Here is a 27,753-nt window from a genome sequence, read left to right as displayed (position 1 = left end):
AGAAAGCAGGACAGTATATAAAAGCATAGCCTGCTCTGCTCGCCTCTGCTGCAACTCCTGTGTAGCTAGTAGTGTTAGATCTTGATTCCAGGCTAGAACCTACTGGTTCCAGGTGGTCAACACCAGAGGGGTGAGCAGAAGCTAAAAGTGGGCCTGAGAGAAGCAGGGAGGAGTCCTTGACCCAGAAATAACTGCCAGGAGGACTCAGGCAGGGACATGAAACATACCCCCTGTTTGCCAAACATACTGGAGCCTTTGACGGCAACTCTTACATGACCGTGCTGGGTTATTCTGGGATCCATTGTCATTACACGCTCACCATTTGAGAAAACTAGCCTGATATGAGATACTCTAGAGTCTCTTAAATTTGGATCTAATTAAATTGGAATCTGTTTTCCCATGGTCAGGAATTGGGGTGAAATTATCTTTTTCTTGTCAATAAAGAAATAGCTATCAGAAGTAGAGACAAGATGGTAGGAAATAGGTATAGCCTTGTAAACTTAGTAATTCTTTCAATCTAACGAAATGTTTATCACCCTGGGGGGCGGAATGAAATACTTGCATTGATAGTTAATAAGAGTTTATGGTTTTAGGGGAAAAAAAATGTTAAGCCCTTGATCCTTTTTTCACAATTTGATTTGAGGATAGTTCCAAATCTTTTCCTAGCCACTCTCTCCCCTGTAGAGTTTGTTCCTTTGTTTCTCCCAAGCAGACCTTGCAGGGTGAAAATACACTGTAGGAAGACAGGCTGCCATTTTTAAAGGCTTCACCAAGCATCCTGGAATAGGACAGCTTTTCTTTCTCCTCTCTAAGTAAGTGTCAGTCATCAGGGCTGGAGTAGATGGTCAGGATGTGTCAGTGGGAATGAAAAGGACGGCGAGGAAAAGGTTCTTGCTGAAACCGTTCCCTTCCCTTCATTTGTTCCTAGTCCAAGAGCTGCTGGAAAGTGTCTCTCAGAGCACACCTTGGTCCATTTCCTGAGAAGCCAAACTTGGAAGTGACTAGCAGGTCTGATTGTGCCTCTGTGGAATCTAAATTCTGGAAGGAGACAGAGAGGTCTCGAGGCCTCTGACTGGAGAGCCTGATGGATTCAATCCAAGCCTCTAACAGTCCCAAAAAGCTGTCATGGTGCCTGGGCAGTGTGGAGCCGATCTGGACGATGCATTCCAGATGGTTTGCCTTCCTTCCTTGAGTTTGGGGCCAGTTGGAGCTCCCGGGCGGTCTCCCAAGGTAGACCCCCAGAGAGCACAGGGCGACTGTCCAGATGGGAGGGACCAGGCTGAGGATCGCTGTGGCAGGCTCGAAATTAGAGGGAAGGGCCCCCTTCTTTGTGTGGAACATCTGGATATCATTTTTCAGGCTATTAAAAACACTAACTCTACTCTGCTCAATGCAGCCAATTCTTTTTTTTTTTTTTTTTTTTTTTTTTTTCCAAAAAGCACTTGGGGGACAATTCTAGGCCAAGCAGTTGCCCCAGATGGATCCAAATAATCAGGGGCTATATGATATGGTGAAGCTTCAAGAAGGGGCTCCAAAACTCTCTAACAGGCCTCCAGCTGCCACGCTCACCCCAGGCTCCCACCTTCACCAGTTCACGGGCAATGACGCCACCAACTGTACAGACTCCTGAGAGCGCCAGGCCTTTACAGTATATTTTACTTTTTGTTTTTGTACAAAATGTACAAGGCAGATGTAGAAGAGGTTCTCCCACATTCAAGGCTTTCCCATTAGGTTACTGAAAGTAAGCAGAAAACATAGATGGGCAGGGGCAGGGGGAGCACACAAGAGAACGAAGAAGCAGACTGGTAAGCACCAAAAACTTTCAATGGACTCCAAGGCCTGTGAACGAGCTCCGGCTGTGACTAAATGTTTTACAGCAGAAAGGAGGCTTATTCACCTGTGGTCCTGTTGCAACCACGTGATTAGATGGCAACCTGAGGCCAAGCAGCTAACAACAGCCTTCTCCCCACAAGGGGCCTGGGGAGCAGACAGGAGGTGAAGAGTGAGCTTCTACCCAGAAGTAACCCAGACTAGTCAGAAGAGATCCAGTCCCTGCTCTGGGGAAATCCTGGCTAACGAGGAAGCAGATTCCAGCACTGGGGAGCTTCTGGCTTGATAGAAAAGAGTAATCACAGAGCAGCATGGGATAAACAATTGGAAGAGAAAGGAGGCCATAAATATTGAGAGGACACTGGAAAGGGCTGAACAGAACAGTTTATGCAGAAGGAGAAGAGTTGCTACCAAAGAAAACCCTCTCCAATCCAATGGCCTTACACAGAGGAAGCCCAGGTACAGATCCTGCCCAACCATCCCCAAATCTATGCTATTGCTTTGGGGACTGTGCTTTAGTCAAACCGTTTTGGACACATTTCCAGAGGGTAGGTATCAAAGAATTAAAATCTCACACATCCAATTAATCCCCAAACATCACCTTGTTTAAGGAGTGGAAATGTCTTCCTCTCCCAACTCTGTGAACCACCTATAATGGCAAAAACAGGTTCCTAAAATTTTCAGCCTAGTCCATGTCGGGAGAAAGTGATGACATTCAGGACATAAATGTCTACTGCAAATACACATCATCATCCAAAAACAAGCCGTGAAAAATCAAATATACAACCCTATATATGGCAGACTTGTGGTAAATTGCCTTATGCAATGTACCACACACCCCCTAACTCTTACTCATGCTTTGTCCTTAGGAATCAGTCAAGAGTATTGTCATCCCCATTATTCAGAGACCTCGCTTGACCCTGGTCCTCCTGGTTGCCTCAGCATGCAAATCTCCAGCCCTGAGGCTCAGACCCTCGCCTGTCTTGACCGGACTTTTCTAGGCTGCCAAACAATGTCCTGCTGTACGTCAAGGTGTTATTAATTAATGCTGATCTCACTCATGGCAGCTCTGCTGTGAAATGCCAGTCCTGTTAAGAGCTCACCATCAGGTCCTGTGCTTGTCTTCTAGGAGTTGTACCTCAGGACTAACCTTTATCTTCTCTTATGATACCAGAACATTGACAGACTCTCAAATGTCATAAACAATAATTTTCTGAAACTCATCTGCCTTGTAACTGAAACACATCATGAGCACCAGCCAATCCTTCTACAATAATATTGATGTAAGGGACAGGCACGCAAGGAAATAACAGGTATTTTTACCTCCAGATTTAAATGGAAATGTTTTGATATTGTTTCCCAGGTCAGGAGACTTATGTGATGGAGAACTTCACTGGAGCGTATGTTTCTCGCTCCCTTGAATTTTAAGAGAAACTTTCTCAAGGGGTCCAGGCAAGTGTTGCTCTAATTCTTTACATGGAGGAACATGAGTTCTTGTCTTGTTCATGCTTGGTAACCAGCAGCATTGCTCTTTGCACGGTGTTATGTACTTCCCCACTATAGCTGGACCTCTCCCCTTGTGACTCCGGCTTCTCCACAATAGATTGATGAGGGAGCCCATGATTCTCCCAATCAGAGAAACCTGAGACAGGCCCCAAATCAGGTTGCCTAGGGAACGGAAGCAACAGGTGCAAGGCATTCCTACCCAGCCCCAATTCCATGGCTGTCCAGCCCTCATTTCTCTTCCTAGAATGGCCTTGGTCTGTATTTGAGATAGAAGCTCTGGCGCTTGCTCAGGAAGAAGATGCCTCGGGACTTATTCCATGATGAAAACTAAAGTTCTTGAGGTGCTACTCCACAGGGGTCTGGTCTAGATTTTCTATGATAACTCATCTCCCCAGAGGAAATAAGCTCTCTGGTCACTGACCTGGCAGTTGGCAATGACTTTGATCAGGAGTGCCAAGGAAAACTCCCCACAAGATTGCTGTTCCTCCATGCAGCTTTGGTGCCAGTGCCACATGGATGGATCTGTCTGCCTGGTGGCCCTCTCATACCCACAGAGTGTAAACATGAAGAGAAGCCGTGTTCCCTGGGATCTGCATAGTGGATGCTTCAGTGAGCATCTGACCTGATTTGAGTCAGCAAAGGAGAATCTGTCAAACTAAATCGCATTTGGGAAATGTGGTGCTGTTTTTAGATTCTGACCTGGTAGAGTCCTTCCTGGGACCTAAGGGCTGAGGAAAGCAGGCTGAAAAGAACAAGACTCATTTAAGAAGCTGTGATGGAGGCACACACATCCTGCCCTGGTGGCTGGCTGCCAGAGCAGATTGGTTCCAGGTAAGTCACTGACAAAGAATACTTCTCCCTGCTCTGCATTAGCAACCCGTGCATGGGTCATGAGCTGCTGGAGCAAGGGGCTGGTGTAGAACTGGAAGAGCGCCAGGAGACTTGCAATCTGATGGTACTCTTGGGGCTCAGTGAATTCTTTCATCCCATCTCTTACTTCCAGGAGGCTTTCTCTCCTCACTTCTCTCCAGGTGCAGTGAAGAGCCTTTTGTTTGATATCGAGCAGCTATTTCCATACCATCTCTGTCCGTGCTTCTAAGAGGCTTTATTGTATTCTTGGCTGACCCAGGTGATCACAATCTGGGCCTTTTTCCTCTGGTTTCTTTCACTTGTAACAGAAACGAGATTATCATGCAGTAAGTACTCTAGGAAGAAGGTGCACACATTTGCTGTTAGCAGAAGTATTTAAATTTACTTTAATCCATAGCAGTTCATGTTGGGGGAAAGGCATAGCAGTTTTCCTTTTCTTAGAGTTTTCCCTCTGATTGTTATTTCATCCTTATAACTCTTAGGACCATGTAGGGACAAGTCCAATTACCTCCGTTTGACAGCTGAGGACAGTGAAGCTCCAGAGTGACTTGTTTGAGGGAGTCCGGAGGGTTGGTGATAAAATTGATGTCTGGTCTCTTGATTTCCCTCCCAGCGTTCTTTTGACCAATCTTCCTTATTTCATTCATTCAGTGTAGCAACTAAAATGAAATATTGCCTACTACATGCCATGGGAGAAACAGGTTTGTAGTCTTATCTCCCACAGCCTGCCCACATAAACCATCTGTCCAGCCACACCAAAATAGCATCTTGTTTCAGACTCTGCACCTTTGCTCCTGCATGTCACTTGCTTGAACTGCCCTCCCCCAATTCTCTGCTGAATGAAACTTAACCATCCCTTAAACCCAAGCTCAGCTGTCCTCTCTTCTGTATTGCTCTCCTGATAATTGCAGCAAGAAGGATTTTTTTCTTGATAGGGACGCAGTTAATAAAAAGGGGGCAACTTTGATGCCATCATATACTGCCTTGGATTATACTTTAGTTTTTTTTCAGGTGAATTTTATCTCCCCAAATAAACTGTGGCTCCAAAGTGGGCAGAAATTGTGTGTCACAATCTTGTGTTCCTTAGAGGGTCTTGCATAGACTCTAAGCTCAATATTTATTGAATGAGCAAATGAGACTTTTGGGGGAGGTTAAGTGGCTTCTGCAAAGTTTCACAATACTGAGACTTGAATTTAGAATTCCAGAACCTGATCTCCATGTTCTTTCTTTCCACCAAGTCATGCTGAAAATAATGCAATTTTCACTATGATTAGCTTTTTTGCAGGTCAAAATTGGTTGAAAATAGGCTACTTCACAAGGCTCAATATAATAAAATGGATATTGAGCTATTCTGAAAGAATAGAATAGTTTAAATGATAGGACTTGAAAAAACTGAACTCCCTGGGCTCTTGGCTAACATAAAATGAGTAGCCCTCTCCCAAGGATGCTTCCTCCTTTCATGACCTTGAACTGATCCTCACCATGAGTCAAGGCGAGAGTAAAGTATGATGGTCATCAAGGTGCCTTCATGGGCCAAAGGAGAATGAGCAAGTGACCCAGTGTTATCTTCTTTTGATTACTCAGGCACTACTTCCATCAGCGTTGACTAAGCATGCTCTGTCTGCCCACAGTGGACTAGCTAATGTAGATAGAGAAATAACACAAAATTCCTCATGGGATGACAATCTAGTGACCATCTATGACTACTGCAAATCATTTAAGTAAAAATCTTACATGTAGAGGATTTCTCTCTCTTGCTCTCCTTTTTTTTTTTTTTTTTTTTTTTTTTGTTTCCCACACCGGGAGTCAAACCCATATCTCTCTCTCTCTCTTTTTTTTTATCTGAAGAATTGAATTAAGGGTGGAATTCCAGGCATCACTCTGTAAATGAACTGTACACTCAGTCTGTATACTGTATCAATCTATATACTGAAATGGAATAGAATCGAGATAAATATGCTTATTTGGAAACTCTCAGGAAGCTGCTTGGGGAGGGAGACTCCTAAGTGAATTACTCAAGTGACAACAGAAGTTCGCTCACCTGCTTTCAGAGAAGGGTAGGCGTGGTCAACTGTATAGCTCTTCTTCTGCTGAGCAGAGAGTACAAGTTTGGGTCAGAACTAAATTGCTCAAGCCAATAGAGAAGAGACAGATTTGATGCTCTTTCCCTTGTGGTTGTCAGGCTGTCTTTAAATAAATATTAAGCACATATTTAAGAATTGCTTGGTTTGAAGCAATATCAAATTGACCAGTTAAGATAGCTGTCATCTTTGTCTAGCCTTGTTTATCAGTGTCATTTTACTTATCAAAGGGACTGGACAACTCTTTGAGCAGTCACAGAAACACATTGAAACTCTGGAATTTTAACTCAGTCTTTCATGCTATGCATTAACATCACATTGCTAATAGCAATTCATTTGTTTATTTATTAATGACAGTTATCTGCATTGCTCAAAATGACTTCCTCATCCAAATTAACGATTAAGATATTAGGTCAATAACATCAGTTTTCTGAAGGCCATAGCGCTCTGAGGTACAAAAGAGAATCAACAAGTCAAGCAAAGACCAACAGACTACTTCCCACCAGGCACTGTGCTAGGCTCTGGATGTCACAGTAGTAGTTAGACTTAATATGGATTATTCAGAAGACAACTCTGATAGACGAACCAAGGAATGTTTTTGTGGAAGAATAGAAATAATTTTCAGTACATCATCTTTACAAAATTATAGACATACCCTAAGCAGCTCTGGCTTCCTTTAACAACTCATTATGAGTGTTATCCATGTAGCTACCTAAATTCCCATAGCATTTATTTTGTTCATGTCTCTAGCGCTTTTTAGTATGACAAATTTATAACTCAAAGTATAAAAGAATTTCCTCTTACATATTCTAAAATTACTCCTTTCAAAGTTCAAAGGCTCCTTTTCCCCTTTAGTTTTAATGTTGGAAAATCTGGTGAGTCATTCCTGATTACACAGTATATAAATTTAATATTTTCATAAAACCTGGTCTTGTTCCTGTCCAGTGTTCTTTCCAAAGTGCTTTACCCCATTCAGTAATTCATCAGTCCTCAAGTTATTTCTGGAACTTTTCTAGTTTTTCATGCTTGTATTGATGTGTACTTTTTCCAGAAGAGGTAATGAGTACTTGAGGTGTGGACTGCCATGATTCGATATATATACATTGTTCTTTAATAATAAATAGGTCAGTATTTATTTATCATTAATCCATGTTTCTTACCCAGGCATTTCCCTGCTGTATAAACTTTCTTACTGCAAAAACAAAACAGTGCTACTACAAGAAACACCTGCCTAGAATATTCCTACAAAACTCCCTGTCTGCTGCTGCATTCTCATCCCTGATTTCGGTTTTCTGTGTATTCTTAAGCACTCATCTCTGTACTTAAAATAAACAAACACGCAAAACAAAACAAATAATAAACCCTTCCTTTCTTCCTGCAGAATACCATTCAACAAATTCCCTACACATCCTGATTTTTCTCTTTACCCTATTTTCACTCCCTCACTAAATTCCATTTTCTCTTCTGGTCCATAGGGGTTCTTTGTCATTTTTTTTCCCCATAGAGTACATGTTGGAAACACAACAAAAATAAAAGACTTCTCACTGTTCCCTTGTGGCGCAGTGGGTTAATGATCTGGTGTTGTCACTGGAGCAGCTCCAGTTGCTACTGTGGTGTGAGTTCAATCCCTAGCTTGGGAACTTCCACATGTTGCAGGCATGGCCAAAAACAAAAAACAAAAACAAACAAATAAAAGGCTTCTCATTCTCCAGCCAGTGCAGCCAGGAGAAAATATGCCTCTTAAGCCAAATACATTTTATCAATTAATAGTATCTTCTATGCATGGACCTTAAAACTATAGCTTTTGACATTTCATACTTCACAAATGTCAATTGTGAAACTTGCATTTAGGCAATAACTAACTACTTTAAAACTAGAGGAGTTCCTGTCGTGGCTCAGTGGTTAACGAATCCGACTAGGAACCATGAGGTTGTGGGATCGATCCCTGGCCTTGCTCAGTGGGTTAAGGATCCGGCGTTGCCGTGAGCTGTGGTGTAGGTTGCAGATGCGGCTCGGATCCCACATTGCTGTGGCTCTGGTGTAAGCCGGCGGCTACAGCTCTGATTAGACCCCTAGCCTGGGAACCTCCATATGCCGCAGGAGCGGCCCAAGAAATGGCAAAAAGACAAAACAAAAAACAAAAAACTAGACTCCACAATGTTGAGTATGATTTAGTATATAGGAGATGTATAATAAATAATTGATGAGACTTTACTCTGATAACCATGTGAGAAACGCCTTATTATCCTATAGGTTATACTTCTTAAAGCTGATGTCTGGTGGCAGTTTAGTTGGCTCTGTGAATGTTTTTGATGGATGGGTATAAATCATGTGGTCGATTGATGAGGAATGGATGGAGAATATGGGTTTTAAGTTTTTAGCAGGTAACATTCCTTTGGGACCTTCTAGACACTTTGTGAGCTAGTACTCTGTAGAATTAACACAAATATGACAGCAATATACATTTAAGTAAATTAATTAGTTCTGGAAACTGATGCTTTTTAATGTTGCATTGGTGTAGCTTCAAAAAAGTCAGCATTATATGCATTCACTCAGGAAAAGTTTTTTTGTGTTTTTTTTTAAGCAGATTAAAACTGGAAAATTGGAAGCGTAGGTGCTTCAGAGTGCCTTCGATCTTTCACTGAACTGTCCGCTCTAAGTAATTTTAGTCTAGAGAATCACCATTGGCCTCAAAACTCCCCAAAGAAAGCCTCTTCTGGGTTTTCATCCTAAGTGTTTTTAGAGACCAGTTCAGTGTCAACAGGGCCACATGGATGTGTAAGTGAGATCTTCAACTTTACATACTCAGGCCACTGAGTGGATGGCGTCTTATTTCAGTGGATTGGGAGTGAATACAAATTCACAGGGACAAATGTTGCCCCAAGTGCAAGGAAGAAGATTGCTGAGTCTAATACTGTAAAACACATAATTTGTCAATGCCTATTCCACACATCAGTCTGGGAAGATAATCAAATACAGACTATTTTCTTGCTCTACCTTAGGTATCTGCATTAGTTTCCTAGACAATACTGTGTCAGTTGCTAATTTTAGAGGCCTTGGACTCATTTTTACAGTATAAACATAAACAAAATATGAGGTCAAAAAAGGCTGGTATTTTGATTTTTTTCTTTTTACAGCCACACCTGCGGCATATGGCAGTTCCTAGGCCAGGGGTCTAATTAGAGCTGCAGCTGCAGGCCTACACCACAGCCACAGCAACATCCAAGCTAAATCTGCCACCTATGCCACAACTTGAGGCAATGCTGGATCTTTAACCCACAGAGCAAGGCCAGGGATCCAACCCACATCCTCAGAGAGACTATATAAGGTCCTTAACCCACTGATTCACAATGGTAACTTCAAGGATAATGTTTTTGAGAACATAACTAAAGTCTCTGTCAGAAGCAGTGTGTTGTTAATGAGAAGCTTGTTGAAACAGAATATAATAAAAACCAACTGTCCTTCCCAGCTGGCTTAATTTTTGAAGAAAGCTGAAAAAACACAGACATATGACCTGTGGTTTGAAAGATTCCCGAATAAACTCCTCCAACTTATTTATATTCAAACTTGACCCTGCAGAGATCTTCACTTTCTGTTCCAAAGATGGTATGGTTTGTGGAAGGATCTGTATGCACTTTCCTCCTGATTAGGCCTCTGAAAGCCAGTATAGCCCCTGTCCTCCAGCTGCATTATTCATCTCAGAGTGATCCATAAAAATTCTGCAGATTCTACAGAATAGAAGATCCCACCAGTTCTTATTTAAAAAGCTCTTTCATACCGATTCACTTTTGATTCAGAACAAAAATGCATAGGACGTACCGCTTCTTCCTAGAATGTCCACTATTTTCCTTTTGCTGTTTAGGAATAGGAAGTCTATTAATTTAAAGCAAATGTCCACAGGAAGCTCACCATCCTCCAGGTAATTTGGTCATATCTACCAAATTTCAACGTGAGGAAAGAATTCTGGGAAGATGGAGGAAGTAGTAGCATACCTTTGAATCTCCCCAGCTCCTTCCCCAAAACAAAGAAACTAGATAGCAAAACTCAGAACTCTTGAAAAATATTTACAGTAAAGCTAGGTGACAAGTTAGCTCCATGAACATCAAAATACCGAGGGAAGGGAAGAGCCAGAAGACCTGCACGTTATCAGCACCTGTGCAGGAGGAAGCAGAGAAATCCAAAAGAAACAGTGTGTCCAAAAGATCTGGAATTGGGGAAGCACAGCAAGAGCCAACAGGTATTTGCTGGAAAGCATTGTGACCTCATGTGATAACAGCCCTCGTTTCTTCAACAGAGAAATTGTATGGAAAAGAAAAGTTTGGAAGGGAAAACTGCAAATTTAAAGAGATATAAATCAAATTTAAAGCATATCATAGTTGTTTTTAATGGACATAACTAAACTATTATGTTAGTGATGCCACTTGGGTGGTAAAACCACAAAAAATAGAAGGCATCGACTTCTATAAAAATCAGTATAGTGGTTATTTTCAGAGAGGGAGGCAGTTGTGATGACAGAGCATATGGAGGGCTTCTGACATTGCTGACAAAGTTCTGTTTCTTAATCTGGGTGATAGTTAAAGCGGTGCTTGCCTTCTCACAATCCATTAAGCTCTGCATTTATTTTGTGTCGTTTTCTGTATTTCTATTTTATTTTATAATAAAAAAGCTTTAAATTTTTTAAATGGCACATATCCTTTGGTCCAGTGATTCCACTGTTAGGGATGTGTCTATAAGATAAACTCACCAGAATATGCAAAGATAGGCATACTCATGCAGCACTCATTTGAAATAGCCAAAAAGTTAGGGGTGGTGGTGGAAATGAATGTCTCTTAGGAGAGGATTCACTGAATAAATTATGATACAGCCATGCAATGGATATGCAGCCAAGAAAAAAAAAATTGAGATGGGTCTGGTTTACATGGTTCCCAGTCATACCATCAAGTTTTTAAAAAACAAGGTGTACAATATATTATTATGATCGCATATGTATAAACACACAAACAGTGTATTTGAGTTGAAAATATTTGGAAGAATATCTAGGAAACAGTTAAATTCTTTACCTTTAAAGTTGAGGTGGCACTAGGAATGGAGTCAAAGGGTGAGAATTTGCCTGTCATCTCATATGCTTTTATGCTTTTTTAAAGTATATGCATATTTTATTTTTATAATTTTTATTTATTTATTTATTTATTTATTTATTGTCTTTTTATCTTTTCTAGGGCCGATCCTGTGGCATGTGGAGGTTCCCAGGCTAGGGGTCTAATTGGAGCTGTAGAAGCCGGCCTACGCCAGAGCCATAGCCACGTGGGATCCGAGCCACGTCTGCAACCTACACCACAGCTCACAGCAACACCAGATCCTTAACCCACTGAGCGAGGCCAGGGGTCGAACCCCCAACCTCATGGTTCCTAGTCGGATTTGTTAACCACTGAGCCATGACGGGAACTCCCTATTTTTATAATTTTTCAAAAGCTGATGCCTTGATTGCAGTATTGTTAGAGACCCTGAATTCGAGAAACTAGCTAAGCTGTACCGGATTCCCAACAGAAAGAAACTGCAAGATAATAAATGTTGTTGTGGCAAGCTCTCAGTTTAGGGATATTTGTTATACAGCAACATGGAATTTATATGGTTGACTAAATCTCATCCCTTTTGGAAGCAGACCCATAAGGCATTTGCCTTTAGGAACCTCTGTGGCACATTGGGTAGAAGAAGCAAAGTCATGATGGTTTTTTCTTTTTCCTTTTTGTTGTTTTGTTTTATATTTTAGCAAGTGTCCTTACCTGTGACACTTTGTCTTTTTTCAAATGTTTTCGAATGAGAGGAACTTATGTCTGAAGGCTTCGTTCAAAATGGGCCTTTTTTACAAATTCATTTTGTTTTCTTTTCTGGCCATGGATTTTTTCAATCTCATTTTTTTATTTCAAAATGTTTTTCTCAAGAATCATCCCAGACTCCAATTTATTACTCCATACACTTATTATTTTCTGTACTTGACTGCTTTCCTCCATTGTCTGTGTTCTTCTCCCTTTCTTTAGAGCTTTTCTTAATTCTTTCAGCTCTTGGATGGAGCATAAATATCTACTTGAGTAAGACCTCGTATTATTTCCACATTTCAATATTTTTTTTCTTTTCTTTTTCTGGCTGGAAGTACATTTTTTTCTATTATAGTCATTGTTCTGAAAGCTTATGTATGACTTCTTTTTATTTCTCATTTAATAAGAAAGAAGGAATAAATTCTACCTTAAGAGATAGACCAGATGACTACTTTTAGTAGTTCTATTGGGAGAACATTTGCATTATTTTTTGCAGAATTTTCAGAATACTTAGTTCTTTGAACAACATAAGGATTCTGGATTTAAGAGGCCTGAAATTAGAGAGATGAACCTCCTTCCCGACTCCCAGTGGCAATTCCTCAGCTACATGGCAGAATTTAGAAAGATAAGTGGAAGAGGAAGATATCTGAATACCATTTTACTTTGTGTACCAAGATCTGAGAAAGCCTGTTTAATGTGAAATGTGTTGATACCCAAAGGTTATTTTGACTGAACCAAGATTTTAGGCTCTGTAAGTTACAAAATAATAATAATAATTATAGTAATAAAACAAAAAAAATACATCACCTTCCCTTCCAAAATGTTTAAAGAGAGAAGCATGCTATGTGAGGAAAATGGCCTTAGAAGAACATAGCAAGATATGTCTTCTACCATGAAAAACACACATGCGATCATATCAAATAAATGCATTCAGAGATCAAAAAAAAACAAAACAAAACAAAAAAAAAAACACCTGGCAATCCATCCTAGATTTTTACTTGCACTAAGTATTTCACCCCTTCAAAATGCAGCACAGTCCTGAAATAATAAACATTTTCTTCACCAATCAAACAGCAGCAGCAATAACAAAGACAATTGCATGAAAAAACTTGTTAAATTTTATTTTGTTTGTTTATTATAAAGATATGGTCCTCTAGCCATGTGGCCTTACTCTGAGTTTCTCCTCAAGCCATCACAGACATTAGATACTGGTACTTGGAGACAAAAGATACTGCTTCCCAACCTAGAAGAAAATATCTGGGATTTGGGAGAGAGTATATGACATTTTGCAAGGTGCCACCAGTCTTTCTCAATAAAACGTCCCCAGTGGAAAAAAACGAGGAGAAAGGGCTGATGAGAGAAAAGTATGGCAAGGAGGGCTGGCAAAAGTAAACCCTCGGTGGAGTTCCTGCTGTGGTGCAATGGGATCAGCAGTGTCTCTGCAGCACCAGGACACAGGTTCAATTCCTCAGCTAGTGCAGTGGGTTAAGGATCCAGCATTGCTGTAGCTGCAGCAGAGGTGGCAACTCTGGCTCCGATCTGATCCCTGGCCAGGGAACTCCAGGGAACTCCATATGCCGCTGGGCAGCCAAAATGATAAGATGAAGGGGAAAAAAAAAAAAAAGGAAAGTAAACCCTTGGTGAATTCAACCCAAAGGAAAATACAGAGAGAACACAAACGAGTATTTCTCAGGAGTTTTTCTCACTAAATTCCTTTCATTTTAAAGTTGAGGAAACTGAGTCCTGGGCATAATGACTAAAGGCATACGACTAGTTACTGACAGGGCCGGCTCTTTCTACTATGTCACAGTGCTTCTTTGCTTTTCTGATTTCCAACCTCTGTTCTGAATTGCCCTGGTTAATTGGCACTAACATCTCTGCACCTAGAGTTTTAGACATATTTGGAAACTTCTTTTAAACACGTTGATTCATTCAGGGGTGAAGTATTTGTAACAGCAAGAATAACTCCACCCTGAGGGGTATCCAGCAGGATGAGAGATTCAGGGATCAATCACGTGGTGTTCCATTCTTCCAGGATCTCAATGTTTTCGCACAGAAGTCAGTTCCTCAGAGTGCACAGGCCCCAAAAGCCATCATACGGGTGTCTGTGGAGAAAAAAGGGCAAAGTTCCAAGGGTCCTGCTACCCTCCACAATTATCCTTAGGATGACCTTGGGGAATCTGATTCCTCCTGGGGCAGTGATGTATGTGGATTGGGTGATTTGGGAGAGGTGGGTTAATGAGCTAAGTCTTCCATCCTTCTTAGCATCAGCTGGCGAGACCATGTCCTTCTCCACCAGCCTCTGAGAGCCTCTGCATCTTGGCAGGGAGGAGAAGAGGGTGTGATATTGCATCTAACTGTGAGAGTAATCATTACTGTATCAGTTAGCACATAACTTGTTACCATGGGCAGTGTAGCAGTGTGCAGAATTATCCAGGCATCTTGTATAGTATAAGCATCATCTAATTCTTCCCTCATATCCTTTCTTTTAATAATGAATTGCAAGAGAACAGGATGTACTATTGTGCTCAATAATTCAGGCGAATGATACAGGTATTGGCCAACATGGTTTGACATGATCAGCTGCTTTTTTTTATTTATTTATTTTTTTAAGCCAGTCTGGCAGAAAAGCATTGGACTATTGTGGGAGTTGCACTGGCCTTTCCAACACTTTGCTGTCCAGTCCATTAATCAGCAGCAGAATCTCTAAGAGACCACATGACTGTGCTGTAGCTTAAAGAGGTCTGTGGTTATGAGTGGGTTGACTGGGAACAAAGTTGTATCGTTCCAATTCTGATTGATTAATGCTGGCTGAAGTCCTTGAAATAATGACTGCTAGTCCCAGGCTCCACAAATCACTCAGTGGTAAATAAGAGCTAAGTTAAACAAACTTGGCCTTGCGAACTCAGATTTTTCCTGCATGGAGGTGGGTGCAGAGGTGTAGAGATGGTGGGACAGGAGAGAGAAAAATTAGATTTGGCTGAATAAGCAAAGAGAAAACAAACTGGAGTCCAGGGTCTCAGGTGCCTTGGGCATTTCTCTTCCTCCGCCTGTTGACTTGTCCCTGTCTCTGCATTCACCATCTCTCTGCATTCAGATTACCTCTGAATAACATCACCATAGCACTCCCTTCTGTCATCCTGGGCTCCCACAGATGCCTGTGACTAGCCAGATGGAGTTATTGCCTAGTCAAATGATTTAAACCTCCCCTCTTTTAAGGCTTTTCTACCCCAATTCTCCAACTCCCCCCAGTTCCTCCCAATTTCTTGTTTCTGACAAAGTACATTCCCTTTGTCTCTTTCTCTCAGTTTCTCTTTTTCATCACTCCCATGTCCAAGTATGCTCATGCCTGGAAAGTTAACATTCTATTTGGGTTAGATGACCTTTTCAAAAGTGCTTAGTTGATTTTCCTTAATCCTGGACACAGAGTAGATAGAATATTAGTGTTGCAAGAATGTTTTGGACAATATCAAATTTAAATATTGCTTTTCTGTTAGGGGTTCTTTGAGGCACATCCAAACAACTAATGGGGTAAAAAATTTTTTTCAGTTTTAAGTCAACTCTGGTTGCCTCGGTATCAGCAATCTCAAATGTTGCTTCCTGCCAGCTTTCCACTGGGTAGAAGGTCCTTCCTAAAGATGCACTTTTGGGAAGTCAGAACCAGCAGAGACTGAGCCAAATCATGATTAAAATGCTTGCTGACTGCCCCTTTCGCCAGTATAGTTCTGTGTTTCCACTTGTTGAAAATATATCTGCCTGTCAGTGTTTGCAAATGCCAGTACCTTTTTGATATTACAAACTCACAGTGTTCCTCTTCAAGAATGCTAGCATTCATAATTTTTAAGCCTCAAACTTTCAAGAAATGGAGGCAACTGAATTTCTCTGCATTTTAAAGTAGAAATGGTAATATTACATACCTGGAAATTTCTATAAAGTGTGGCTTGGCAATAATGTTATTTATGCTTTCAAAAATAGAGTTCTTCTAAATGTATCCCTGTGCATCAGTCACAAGCTATGCATTCTTTGACTTGAAACTGCTTTGTTTCTTGTCCCAGAAATCTTGAATGATTGCTGCAATGCAGAATTTTACAGAAGTTTGACTTGAGACAAAATGTTTCAAAACTCAGGTAGATGTAAATTATAATTTATTATTGCTAGGAGAACACTTTTAGTTGCAACATCTCTTACTGGAAAGCTTTTGAATTTTCTAGCTCTGACAAATATTTATGAGGTGTGATTTCACAAGAGAAAAAGCATTTTGGTGAAGTTTCGGTGTTTTTGTTTTTGTTTTTGTTTTCCAGTAGGTAGCATAGGAAATCTCAAGAGTAACTAGATGAACTTTAGTGTAAATCATCTGTGAACTTAGTTGAGCAAATGAAACCCATTAAACTCTGGAAACCCAAACAAGCATGTTAATCATGTAGTGTCTGGTATTGAGTCCTTTTCACTTCCCCACAGAGTTGTTTGTGGAATCTGTTATTTTGAAAACATGCTATTTTAGCTTGGGTTGTCAATAACTTGATCCTAGTAATTTGGTAGAAAGGGTATTAGATTAGGAACCATATGGCCTGGGTTTCATTCCCACTCTACTGTTCACCAGGTTTGTGACTATGGTCATCTTGCTTCCAGCCTTTGGACCTCTGTCTTCTCATCTGTTCAGCAGGAATAAGAAATACCTGATCTTGGGAGTTCCCGTAGTGGCTCAATGATTAACGAACCCGACTAGGTTGGGGGTTCGATCCCTGGCCTTGCTCAGTGGGTTAAGGATCCAGCATTGCCGTGAGCTGTGGAGTAGGTTGCTGACGCGGCTGGGATCCCACATTGCTGTGGCTCTGGTGTAGGCCAGCAGCTGTAGCTTCAACTGGACCCCTATCCTGGGAAAATCCATATGCCAGGGGTGCAGCACTAAAAAGACAAAAGACAAAAAAAAAAAAAAAAAAAGAAAGAAAGAAAAAAGAAATACCTGATCTTGTTGCCTCCTGACATTGTTGTGGTATTAACTAAGGTCCTGGTTATTAAATCACTTTGAAACTATAAACTGCTATACACTGTAAGGCATTCTACTCATTATCACCTCAGAATTCCTCTCAGATTACATTGCCTCCAATACATTATTTAGGAAAAGTACAAACTTTGAATGCCATATGGAGTCCCTGTTGACACTGCAGATGTTGGTTAATTTTAGATTCTAAAAGAACAAAAGAACAGAAGCACTACCAAGCAAATTAGCCTCTCTTTAGCTTTTTCTTCGAAATCTCCTATTATACAAATACCAAACTAAAAATGGCAGGCTAAATATTATAGAAAATTACATCATTTGAAGCATTGAGATTCTGTATATCCAAGCCCTTTTGCAGTTTATTTTTGCAGGAGCTTATTCCCTTCAAAGCACTTTGCCAATGAATTTAGTGCTGTAAGATTAATTAGGGTTATTTCTTTGAGGACCAAGTAAGAGGATTTTAATCTTAAACTTTAACCTCAAATAACACAGAGCCAAGGAATATAGAAAAGTCTCAGAAGAGTCACAAAAAGATATGCAATCCATTTTGATGGTCATCGTCTCTCTTGAACTAATGGAAAATTGAACTAAGCTCAGCTAGCCTTGGGCTCAGATTCTGAAGATTCATATTTACAAGTGGGAATTCCCTTGTAGAACAGGTGTGCACATATTCATGACAACTGCTTTAAAGCCTCATCAGTTTGGGAAGACCTATGCTGCTCACGTGTGCCATCTATAAGACATCTCTCTGCGTTTTGTCAAATTTGACTGCCTCCTTACACATGCACAAGCAAGAGGTGTTTTTGTAAAATATATAGTGACATCTGTCATTCTATCTCGTTTGTTTGACACCCACTAACAAAAAATATCCTGGAACAAACTGAGCATTCTATGCCTTGAAATTATTTGCATAATAGATAATAGATATATAATACATATTTTTAAAAGGTCCAGTTGATATTCTAAACCTAGATTTTTACTCTTTATTCCAAAGGATAATCATGTCCCCAGATTGTTCACTAAGTCTTAGTGCCTCAAGATAGTGACAGGCTATCACTTTAATTAGAAATAATTTTCAAGAGTTCACTTGTGGCACAGTGGGTTAAGTATCCAGTGTTGTCACTGTAGTGGGCTGGGTCCTGCTGTGGCACAGGTTCGATCTCTGGTCCGGGAACTCCTGAATGCCATGGGTGTGGCCAAAAAAAAGAAAAAAGAAAAATAATTTTCAGAGGCTGTAAGTGTGTCACCTGTAAGATACCTACTCCTTTAAAAGAGGCAAAGTTTTCAAAATATGTTTCAACCTATCTTTTAGTCTTTTGGTAGATACTATATGATATGCTACTTCAAAGTGTGTTCTCATGTGGATTAGAAATATTAAAAGCAAATCTGAAGAGTAGATTTTTATGACATTGCTTCTTATGGATGCTGCCTAGGCTGATTATTTTAGCATTAAGTATACTATTAATCACTTCCCTCTCCTGCCTCTATGCTACCTCTTTTAGCACAAAAGGCCTAATAAGACAGGTGCAACTTGATTTCATGTTACATAATTCTTTCAAACTGGAACAAAATATTAACTCCCCCAAATATTTTTCCCCTGTGAGGGACTCGGGATTACTACAGATGATTACAGGCCTAAACCAGAAATGGATTCAAACAACTCTCATTCACTGCTGAAACTGAACTGGAACTGACCCCCAAAATAAATTGGCTTAATTTCTTGTAAGAGGAATATGAATCAGGTTGCCATCTGTTCCCTTCCTTCTTTAACTTCACCAGTGGGCTGGGTTTAAGCATCATCCCGGAGGAGCCTTTGGGGGAAGGGGAAGAGAACTCTGGCTTGGTGTTTAGACGGGTGTGCTGCAAGGGTAGAGTCACTCCAAGTGCAAGAAGAAAGGAGTCTGGGAGTTAGCTGGGGAAATTGTGTAATTTGGCAAACCATGGGAACAACATGAGTTTGATTTGCCTAATTTTGTTTGAAAATGTTGCGTCAACTGAAATCCTTTATTCACCAGAGGTGAAAAACATAATCCAACATAGCTTAATCAAAAAAGGTAAATTTATTGGCTCATGGAGCAATAATTTAGTCTATCTGGTTCAGGTGAAGCTTGATGCATGGCTCAAACGGTATAACCTAGGATTTGGTTTCTTCTCTCTTTTCGTTGCTCAGTTCAGCTTCTTCAATGTTGTCTACCTTCTTGGGCAAGCTCTCACCCTGTGTACCCAAGATGGATGCAGGCTACTCCAAAGACTGCTTACCTCTAGGTTCAAATCTAGAGCCAACTTCTCTAGGAGGTCTAGAATGGATTGTTGTGGCCAGGGGACTAGGATAGACTAAATGACTTAGACCAGGGTCACATGTTTCACCCCAGAGACAGGCAGGTGGAGACATCACTATTCTGCTCAAGCCCTGACAGTAAGGGAGGACCAGAGCCCCTGGCACAGAATTGGAGTGTGGAAAGTAGACCAATGTACTTTACAGACACTCAGGGACCAAATGAACAAACAATTTTATCGAATATTATTTCTCACTTAAGAAGGAATTCTGGTTATAGCCCAGGGTCCAAGTCTTACTAGCTGAAGAGAAAAAAGGGGAATGTATAATTGATATTTCCTAATGTTTACATAGAAGAATTAGTGCTTAATGAAAACTTGAAGGATAAATATTGTAAATAGAGAGACCAGAATGTATGAGAAAGAATTTAAAAATTAATTAATTAAAAAACAATAAAGAGGAGTTCCCATCGTGGCTAGGGGAAATGAATGTGACAGCATCCATGAGGATGCATGTCCGATCCCTGGCCTCGCTCAGTGGGTTAAGGATCCCCCATTGCTGTGAGCTGTGGTGTAGGTTGCAGGCATGGCTGGGATCTGGCGTTGCTGTGGTTCTGGCGTAGGCTGGCAGCTGCAGCTCTGATTCGACCCCTAGCCTGGAAACCTCCATATGCCATGGGTGCAGCCCTAAAATAAAAGAAGTAAAGAAAGAAGTGGATTCCATTTTTTTAAAGGTAATGGCCAAAAGAGAGACTGTAGAATTCTCAGGTGAGACATTTTAAAAATGGAAGATAATTTCAATTAGAGCTGGAAGTAGATTTTCTTCAGACAGATTGGATAGTTCTAGTTCTACAATTCATATATTTTTGTGATTTCTGAGGAAGAGCACTTTAGAGATAAGAAAAGCTTTCTAGATGGCTATTTGCTGAAACTTGTCAACCTCGTGGTTTATTTTTAAACACTTTATTTCCTGCTATAATTAAAACAAACAAACAAACAAACAAACCCCTACACACGTGAAACAGAACCGAAGAGAAGTACTATGTGGAAGATAATTTTTTTTCTAATAATGACAGTAATATGGCTGGGCTAGATTCTTAAGATGTTTGTGTGTTTATTTTAATGGCAGCTTTCATTGCCACGTTACTTGTAAATATTTCTACATCTGTATAGGTTCTCTCAGAGAATTCATGTAAATTGCAGTTCCCGTCGTGGTGCAGCAGAAAAGAATCTGACTAGGAACCATGAGGTTGCGGGTTCCATCCCTGGCCTCGCTCATTGGGTTAAGGATCTGTCACTGCTGTGAGCTGTGGTGTAGGTCGCAGATGAGGCTTGGATCCTGCATTGCTATGGCTGTGGAACAGGCTGGCAGCTGTAGCTCTGATTGGACCCCTAGCCTGGGAACCTCCATATGCCTAGGGTGTGGCTCTACAAACAAAGAAAAGAAAAGGAAAAAAAAAGATTTCATGTAAATTAAGTGCCCTAGGATTTTTCCATCCTGGTCTCGGGTATCTGGAATGTATTAGATAAAGAAAAACTATGAGGTGGGGGATGGCTAGTGTAAAGACAGAATACTTAATTTTTACATGGCTTGGTTATAAAGCTCATTCACCAAAATCTACCCATTTCATCAATCCCCTAAACCTATCTCCAAAAGCAACTATGGGAAAATGAAGAATTATAAAGAGAAATGCAAAGGGATGCTAATAAAAAATGGCTGAGGGATATTTGGCCCTGGGGCTAGGGTAGCACCAGAGCTGTTTGGGGCACTGTACACCTTACACCATTCTCAACTCCAAACCCATCAACCCCACCTGAGACTTTAGAGATCTTCTTTAGGTTAAATTAAGAAAACTCAAGTATTTTCTGGAGCTTGCAATTCATTAAGTGGGGCATAATCGAGCTGAATTTTATTCTCACTTTTTTCTTTTTCAAAACATTATGCCAACACTTAATGGTTGCAGGAGAGGCAGGTTAAATATTTTTAAATTTCCTTATGGGAGAAAATACAAAGATATAATTTACAGGCCCCAAATGAGGAACTACATGTAGTGGAATGTGAGAGTTAATCCTTGGAAAGCTGAGGTTCTAACTCAGAAACCCAATCGCACCACCGTAGAACATTCCTTTGGAAGATTTTATTAAAGCGTTTGGGAGAGTCTGGGGATTTATCCTAAGGCTAAACCTGCAGGCTTGTGTGTCAGGTTATTCATTACAGCAGTTTATAATAAAGAGCAAAGATAGGAAACAGCCCAATTGATCATCCGCAGAATGGTTAAATAAACTGGCAGTGCAATGCTGTGCAGCCTCTTGAAAGTATGAGGAAGCTCCCTTAGTACAGACATGAAAGATCTCCCAGACGCATTGTCAGAGGGAAGAGCAAGATGCAGATCAGGAGATATAACATGGCACCTCTTGTGTGAAAAGGGAGGAAGAGAAGAAATAGAAGAATTGCTTGTATTTGCATGACAGAACGCTGCAAGAACACTTTTTAGAAAATCCAACATAAATAGATATCTCTACCTATGAGGGAGGGGGAGAGTGGAGAACAGGGTGGAAGCAGCAGGATGGGAAAGGGGACTTTTCACCTTATACCTTTTTATTTTGTTTTGATTTTTGAAACACGTTGAACATTATCAGCTGTTCAAATACAGTTAAATAAATGCCAGAAATTTAAAAACTTGGGAGAAGTCATTTGGGAGTCATATGGTCATTTCATAAAAGTTACAGTTATAATTCAAAATTTTAAAAACCTGAATTCATCCTCAATCAAAGGCATATTGTTGGTCAGGGATGAGTAGGCGGAGGCGGATCCAGCAGAAGCCCAGCCTGTCCTGACTCCCATTCCTGTTAGCTGAGCACCTCGCCTTTGTTCAGGATCTTGACTTTCCTGGTCTCTTTTTCCATATCCTTCTTTCTTCTTCTCTTAAAAACCAAAACAAACAACTCTGAGATTCTGGAGATGCTGCTGACAACTACGAAAAGTCATTCATAGAGTTAAGAGAGTGTGGACTGTAGAGTGTGGATTGTGGCATACATTCAGAAAGGCTGAAAAAGGGCCCTAGTTATTGTCCCAAGAGAGGGGGACGCTTGGTTCACTTAGCTGGACTGGGCTAGGGGCTCCTTCTGACACTCTTGGTGCACCCTATGCATAAGTCTGTCATTGTGCTTAAAACATCCCACAGAAATCACCAGGGAAGGAGGCAGTCTTCCCCACTAGGTTGAGTTTTTTGAGGGCATGTACTGTGCATTATTCATTGAGCTTTGTGTTCTCAGAGCCTAGCATAGCCCCTCCACAGGCAGTGGGTAAACTCAGTAAACTGAACCTTTATCCACCCCACTGCTTAGATCATAATCCTAAGAGTCATCTTTGAGGTCTTTCCCTCAGTTACTGTTATTAAATCCATCAGTTAGGCCTGTCAGTTCTGTCAAATCTACCCCCAACCCTACTTACGCGTCACCATCTTCAGTGCTACCACTCTACTCCAGACCACCACCATCTGCAGTCTGGACCAAAACCACTAGTCTGCCTTCTGGTCCCCCCTCCCACTGCCCCCAGATGCGTTCTCCCTATGTAATGAGGACCATCTTTTTAAAAAACAAGTCGGATCATATCATACTCATGCTTAAAGGCCTTCAGTGGTTTCTATTACGATTAAAATACAATTTAAACCTTTTACCCTGCCCTTGCAAGCCCTGCGTGATCTGCCACCCCACCCCACCCCCCATCTGTTTCTTTGACTTCACCTCCTACCACTGCCCCTCCCTCCCTTCATACCTTAACAGCTTCTTTCATTTCCTTAGTCTCCTCTGCCTGCTCCTGTCTCAGGGCCTCTGTCTGTGCTCTTCCTTCGGTGGGGAAGGCTATTCCTCCTTCTTTTTGTAGGGTTGTTTCCTTCTCATTATTAATGCTTGAAGGCCACTTTCTCAGGGAGACTTTCTCTGACCACTCCAGTTACATCAGCCCTGCCCTCAACATTGTTCTATTTGTGGCACCTATAACTATATAGATTAACCCCTTTATTTATTGGTTTGTGCTTACTGTCCCCATTATAGCCTAAGTTCTCTGAAGGCTCTTGTTCAGCTCTGTAGGACCAATGCCTAGAACAGGGCTGGGCATTTAATTGTTCTAAAAAGTTTTTGTTGAATGAAATTAAAGGCATTTGAAATGAATTATGGGCATTTCCTTCATGGCTCAGAGGGTTTAGAACCAGACTACTATCCATTAGAATGAGGGTTTGATCCCTGGCCTGGCTCAATGGGTTAAGGATCTGGCATTGCCACAAGCAGTAGCATAGGTCACAGATGCAGTGGTACTGCTGTGGCTGTGGTGCAGGCCAGCAGCTGCAGCTCCAGTTTTACCCCTAGCCCAGGAACTTTCATACACTACAGGTGTGGCCTTAAAAAATAAAATAAAATAAAATGAATCATGGGTAGACTATATATTTCATTTCCTCAGAGACCTTGTGATGAAACTATTTAATTACAAAGGCGACAAACAATTACCAAAAAAATGATGTCATGATTGACTTTTATATTGTATAAAATAGGCTAAGAGAGTAAATGGAGAGAATATGATTCTATAAGAAATGGTAACTTAGGGGAGTTCCCATCGTGGCTCAGTGGTTAACGAATCCAACTAGGAACCATGAGGTTTCGGATTCGACCCCTGGCCTTGCTCAGTGGGTTAAGGATCCAGCATTGCCATGAGCTGTGGTATAGGTTGCAGACGCAGCTTGGATCCCGAGCTGCTGTGGCTGTGGCGTAGGCCGGTGGCTGCAGCTCCAATTAGACCCCTGGCCTGGGAACCTCCATATGCCACAGGAGTGGCTCTGGAAGAGGCAAAAAGACAAAACAAAACAACAAAAAAAAACCAAACAAAAACCCCAAAATGGTAACTTAGGAATTCCCATCATGGCTCAGCGGTTAACCAACCTGATTAGCATCCATGAGGACTCGGTTTTGATCCCTGGCCTTGCTCAGTGGGTTAAGGATTCGGTGTTGCCGTGAGCTTTGGTATAAGTCTCAGATGTGGCTCAGGTCCTGCATTGCTGTGGCTGTGGTGTAGGCTGGCGGCTGCAGCTCTGATTTGACCCCTAGCCTGGGAACCTCCATATGCCATGAGTATGGCCCTAAAAAGACAAAAGACAAAAAAAAAAAAAAAAAGAAGAAGAAAAAAAAAGGTAACTTAGGTCATAAACCAATCTAGGCAACAGGCAGGTCCAGGTACCATGTTAGGGAGAAGGGATATAAAGGTGACCAGCTGTTGATTTTGCACGCAAGGAGCTCAAAGTCTATCAGAAGGTACGGCTTTGTTGTAATCGCTCTAATATCTGTATAGTGCAAATCACGTTCACATTTATAATTTGTTCATTTAATCACCAGAAGAGTCCTATAAGGGGGGTATTCTTATCATTGTTATCACAATTTTATAGAGTAAATAACTGAGGCTCAGAGAGGTTTTGTAACTTGCCCGAGATGGCACAGCAAGTGGTAAGTGAGATTTTTAAGTTAGACCCAGATGTTCTGACTCAGCTCTGCTGTAATATTTCACCAGGATGTCTGTTCAGTGTGATAAATGTACATGCAGCATGCTATGGCAGGTCAAGTGTAACAGAGAGAAAGACTATTTTTATCTGGAGAGGTCTGGAAAGGCTTTACCGAGGAAAGCCATAGAAATTGGCCTGTGAAGAGTGAGAGGAGTTTTCCGGTGGAGGAGGAGGCCCATTTCTGACAGAGATCTAATAAAAAGCACAGAAAGATGAAAATGCATAGCATGCTTTATGGGGCAGAGAGCAGAGAAGTCCAGAAGGGGAGGTTGGAGCCATACTGTGCAAGATTTTCAGGGCCACTTTGTATGCAGTCAGGCAGTCTCTGAGTGCAGAGGTTTGAAACTGTCAGCTCTGGGTTTTCAAAAGAAAATTCGAGTGGCCGATTGGTGGGTGAACTGGATCATGAAGCAACTGGCGAGGAGATTTTTGTGATCATGTAAAGCGAGCCATGTCTGAGGATATTGGAAATGGAAAAGGACTGATGACCAAATGTTTGTGTGAAGGAGAATCATGTTGTGGGGAGGTCAGAGAGAGGGAGAAGTGAAGCTTTTTTAGCTTATATGACAAAGTAGATGATGATGACCTCAACCAAACTGAAGAATACAGAAAAAAATGATTTGAGAAGGGAATTGGAGGTAGGAGATGGGGGTTTTCCTGCAGCTAAGATAAAGTGCTTGCTTTATCTTTTAGTCCTGTTTGATGTGAGGTGCCGGCATGTAATATCCAGGTAGCTATGTCAAGTAGGTAGCTAAAAATATGGGCCTAGAATTTGAAAGCCAGTTTGAAGCTAGAGATCTAGATTTTGGAGTAATCAAAATATAAGTTGTATTAGAGTTCCTGTCGTGGCACAGTAGTTAACGAATCCGACTAGGAACCATGAGGTTGTGGGTTCGATCCCTGGCCTTGCTCAGGGGTTAAGGATCGGGCGTTGCCATGAGCTGTGGTGTAGGTTGCAGACACGGCCTGGATCCCGCGTTGCTGCGGCTCTGGCATAGGCCAGCAGCTACAACTCCGATTGGACCCCTAGCCTGGGAACCTCCATGTGCCGCAGAAACAGCCCTAGAAACGGCAGAAAGACAAAAAAAAAAAAAAAAATTGTATTAAAATTCCTACTGCAAAAGGGGCACAAGAGAATTTGGGGGCAAGATGTCAATGTTCTATTACGATAGTGGTTACAAGGTATACATGTTTTAAAACAGATCAAACGGTACACTTTAAATAGATGCATTTTATGGAATCTTAAATTCCTTTTTAAAAAACCCACTAAAAATAGAAGTGAAGTGCCTTGAACAACATGGTGCTAAATAGGTTTTTTTTTGTTCATCAATTGTTTTAGAAAAAAGAAGAGAATGAGAAATTGTTCTATACAGATTAGTTACAAACAACCGATAGGGAGCAGGGAAAGCTGCCATGGTTTCAGCTGTTCCAGAAGCGAGTGCTTGATGTGCCAGTATATGGACCATTTGGGAGTTCTCTATTCAAAAACTTAGTCCCTCCCCAAGCCCCCCTTCTCCATCCTCAGCCCACCCTGTACCACCTGGGTTGGCTTCTGCATTTGGAAGAGCTGAGATAATAAAGGTACTTGAAGAATATACTATGACTCATCGCTGAACAAGAAATCTTTCCTTATTGATTGATTTTAGGCTTCCGGCCAATTTGGCCTCCTTGTTTGGCACCATTCCCTCACCATCGCTCCTGAATTGTCCTTTCAGTGCTCAGCTTAAAATCTACTTCATTCAAAAGCCCATTTTTAATTTGATAGAAGAAGGTGGTGTCTGACATCGACATTCATCTCTCAGTATGGACACATCTGCCATGAGTATGCAATCACCAAATTTGTATATTTATGTTGGGATCTCAGGTCCGTCACCAAATCTTTGAGACCCTGAAGAAAATGAAGACAATAAAACCTACCTTACACGGTGGTGTGGATTAAGTCAGCATATGTGAAAATGCCAAGTACGGCATTGAGTAGGCGCTCAATAAAAGGCAGATGCCTTGTCAAGCCTGAGTATGCTTTCTGAATTATTTAGTCTGTATTAGAAGTTTCTTGAAAGGAAAAGCACTCTTTCCCACACTCTGTACTCCCACCCCAACCAACACATCCTCAGGAGACACTGGGGAATGGTGTTTAGAAAGCTGGCAGGTCAAGGATAAAGTTGAAAAAGATTTACACAATAAATATGTAGATGAGAAGAGATCATTTCTGGGACACAGGAAAAAAGGAACTCCATTTAGAGGTGGTGGCAAAGGTCTTTCTTTACATTTCCTCTTTCCATTCATTTAAAATTTTATCTTGCCAAAGAGAGGGGACAGAGGGTTTCATCTTGATGCGTGGAGCTGCAGGACTGTATGCCAGTACACCTGGTATTGATTCATGCCAGCTGGGAGAGAAGCTTAGCTTCTCCGTGTTTTACTACTGTGGTTTCCTGGGCTGGGCAGCTGGGTGCCTAATAATGATAAAAACCATAATAATACTTCATAATTATGCACCGCCCTTTGCCAGAACTTGGGTTTAATTACAATGACTATGACGGAACTGGCAACATCTCACTCTCTGTTGGGGTGCAATACCCAAGGGCCTGGAAATACAGAGTGAAGTGGCAACTGCAGGCTTCTCCTGCAGAGCCTCTCCTGGCAATTCACCCAGAGTGCTCTGGGTTTGAGGCGCGTCATCAGAAACAAAGAGTACTTTTAAATTGCCCACATGTACTTGGCGCTGTCAAGTAAAGTAGTGTTTATGATGCAACTACTGCCCCACATGGGGCACAGCATCATGGCCTAGAAGGGACCGACACAGGTATTCTTATTATGACCCTGCCTCT

The 27,753-nt window shown here is 41.3% G+C and overlaps 1 protein-coding gene across 2 annotated transcripts in view; it reads left to right on the top strand.

Annotated features, from left to right (window-relative positions):
• CRIPT (CXXC repeat containing interactor of PDZ3 domain) overlaps positions 1-27,753 on the top strand; it is a 92,476-nt gene that overhangs the window by 41,413 nt on the left and 23,310 nt on the right. The window contains exon 7 of one of the 2 annotated variants that reach the window (XR_014839452.1): positions 2,700-7,648. The exons of the other annotated variant lie outside the window; for it this stretch is intronic. The gene's annotated coding sequence lies outside the window, so the exon portion shown is untranslated. Of the gene's footprint in view, positions 1-2,699; positions 7,649-27,753 lie in introns of those variants that run through there. 2 annotated transcript variants of the gene reach the window in all.

This window comes from Sus scrofa, chromosome 3 (genome assembly GCF_054392235.1).
Source record: "Sus scrofa isolate SSC_HxYL_T2T_F1_AM1 chromosome 3, Sscrofa_HxYL_maternal_Yorkshire_Landrace_v2.0, whole genome shotgun sequence".
In the NCBI taxonomy this organism is placed as follows: Eukaryota; Metazoa; Chordata; class Mammalia; order Artiodactyla; family Suidae; genus Sus; species Sus scrofa.
This window is presented reverse-complemented; position numbering and strand designations above follow the sequence as displayed.